At 45.0% G+C, this 3,038-nt stretch overlaps 1 pseudogene; it reads right to left on the bottom strand.

Moving 5' to 3' along the window:
* Nucleotides 1-2,815, bottom strand: part of LOC104772606 — an 8,797-nt pseudogene extending 5,982 nt beyond the window's left edge.

Genomic DNA, 3,038 nt, shown 5'->3' with positions numbered 1-3,038 from the left:
CCTTCTTTTTTTTTTTGGGTATGTGCCGTGTCAGGGTCGGCTCCCGTGTCGAACTATTGTCGGGCTAGGGGTCGGCACCCTTCGCTAACTTTAACACGGCTTTTCTATTATACTTTCATTGTTTTAACTATTCAGGTACAACGCGCGATGGTTGGTTTATCCTTATTACGAGTAGCGACTCGGTTAATTTTTCTTTTAAATCAGGTGTGACCTGTGACGATCGGCTTACTCCCGTTTTGCGAGTTGCGACTTGGCGTATTTTTCTTTTAATTCAGGTGTGACTCGTGATGATCGGCTTACCCCTATTTTGCGAGTTGCGACTCGGCTTAGATAACACGTCGGAACGTCGAGTCGTTATCGAGCAAGGATAACGGCTTATAAATGTTTCGTAAAGTCTTGCAAACTTGAGATAACTAAAAGGAAATTATATTACAGACAGTTGTATCCCGTTAAACGGGAGTGCCTATGTACCCTCCAATCAGGAGGGATCAAGCCACTTGTAGTTCACATTACATGATTGTTCGAAATTGTAGAAAGCGAGCTAAGCGTAGCCGAGTTCATTTTTATTTAGTAGTAGTAACGCTTTAGATGCATGGAGTTCCAAGATCTGGGTACTGGCTCGCCGCTCATTAGTAAAAGCTCGTACACGCCGGGGTGGACGACCTTGGACACCTGATATGGACCTTCCCAGTTAGCCCCCATCTTTCCGGCGTTTGCCTCGGCGGTGTTTTCGAAGACCTTCCGTAGGATGAGGTCCCCTTTGTCAAAGTGTCGATTGTGGACCTACTTGTTGTAGTACTTGGCCGCGGCGAGCTTGTAATTCTGAATTCGCAGAAGTGCCTTATCGCGTTCCTCTTCCAACTCGTCGAGTCTGTCCATAAGCATCTGACTGTTGAGTGCGGTGTCCTAGACGAGTATTGTTCGTCGAAGACTTGTACTGCCGACCTCGGCAGGCGCCATTGCTTCCATCCCATAGGCCAGGGAGAACGGAGTTTGGTTCATACCTTGTCGCGGGGTCGTACGGTAGGACCAAAGTATCCCGTTGAGCTCGTCGGCCCAAGCACCCTTCTTGGCGTCTAACCTTTTCTTTAGGCCGTCGAGTATAGTTTTATTCGTTACTTCAGCCTGCCTGTTTCTTTGGCTTTGATGTTGGCGTAGGACTCGGCTTCGACCCACTTGGTGAAATAGTCGGTGAGGACGAGGATGTAGCGTTTTTGTCTGGAAGCGGGTAACGGGCCGATAATGTCCATCGCCCAGCGCATGAAAGGATATGGAGCTATGCCAGCCCGCAGCAGCTCGGTCGGCTGATGGATGATGGGGGTGTGTCGTTGGCACTTCTCGCATTTGGCGACAAACTTCTCACAATCGGACATCATCGTTGGCCAGTAGTGACCATGCTTCTTACTTCGTAGTGATAAGGCTCGGCCATTTTTGTGAGTTTCCATCATGACCCGTTCTGTGTCGTCACCGTGTAAACATAACAGCAGGGCGTCTGATGCCGTCCATCAGAGTAAGTGTTCCTTCATCAAGGTATAGTGGGCGCCTTCGTTTTCAATCATCGTTTGGCCCATTTGTTTGCTGGTACGTCGCCGTCTGCGAGATATGCGCGAATCTTGACTCGCCAATCTGTCTTGTCATCATCCGAAGGAGGCTCGAACTATCGTTGCGAAGTCGCGGTATACAATTTGGTCTAGACGAGTTAAAATAACGGACGAAAGACAATAGACGAGCTGTGAGCTCGTCGATTCTAACTTAGACGAGATGTTGGTCGTTACTTCTATATGTATTCTCCCTTTGCAGCAATCTTGCATCCCTGTTCACGGACGACGTACTCTCGCCTTTATAGGGATTTGTGTCGGTTCGTCCACCGAAGGGACCGAAATGCTCCTCCCAGCTAAAGGGCATTTCTTGGGCTTCAATGTACTTGGGCCGGGCCATGTTGTGGGAGTGAGAACCCACCCCCAACAAACTCTCACCAAAGATGTACAAGAAAAAAAAAGATTGTTGGAGAGATGCTTCCTAGAAATTATATATACAGAAAAAAAAAAAAAACACTTAAGAATCATTAGGAAACAACATCAAGGAGAGGCAAAAAACTAAAAGAAAGCGACAGAGGCAGGCAGCTCTCTCTCTCTCTCTCTCACTCACCAGTTAGCATGATAGAAAGTTGCAGTCACAAACTGGTACCATGCCAGAAAATTGTGATACAAATATAAAGATTTGATCCTGCGAACCTATTTTTTTAAATAAAGAAGACAATGTCAACCCTAAGTTCAAAAATACTAAAATACAAAAAGAGCCACAGCAGCAAGTTCAAAAATACCTGAAAGAAGTGATCAGCCATATATATGCCAAGATTGATAAGTATGATCCAAAATATGCCATTTGCTCCTTGCTTTTGTGGTTTTTGTTTGTCTTCTTTTGCCTTACTAAATTCATCATCATATTGTGGCCGCGTAATGTCTGAANAAAAAAAAAAAAAAAAAAAACAAGAATTACATTTATACAATGTATATGATGGATTCCATTGAACATTGAGAGATACCGAATACGAAAACTTGGAATGTATCATGTAAAAACGATTTATAGGCACCTGACTGGCTGAATCTGCAAGAAGTTATCCGAGATTTGGAGACTGTGATAGGAAGAAACACGGTGGATTTTGTTAAGATGGTAAGCGACGAAGCTGCACGGCGGCGGCGATGTATAGGTGGGAATCTGAAACGAAGAGAAGACTGTGGAAGAGAGATACGGTGAAGGTGAAGAAGGTGAGACATTTTTTATTTGAGAGATCTCTCTCACACAAAAAAATCAATTTAGAATTTATTTGTTCTAAACTCTTGGTATACACAAAAACCAAACCGGAAGAACCCGGTTATCGTCAGAAAAAAAAACCCGGTTATCTATAATAATGTAGTGTAAACCCTACGAGGGGGAGGCAGTAAAGTGTTTCCTCCTCCTAGTCTCTTCGGCTTCATCCTGAATTAATCGGCGAGCGAGAAAGACATGGCGGCGAACTACGAGTACGAGGAAGCGGG

This window comes from Camelina sativa, chromosome 20 (assembly GCF_000633955.1).
Source record: "Camelina sativa cultivar DH55 chromosome 20, Cs, whole genome shotgun sequence".
NCBI lineage: Eukaryota > Viridiplantae > Streptophyta > Magnoliopsida > Brassicales > Brassicaceae > Camelina > Camelina sativa.
Note: the sequence above shows the minus strand (reverse complement) of the source record. Positions and strands in the feature narration are given on the sequence as shown.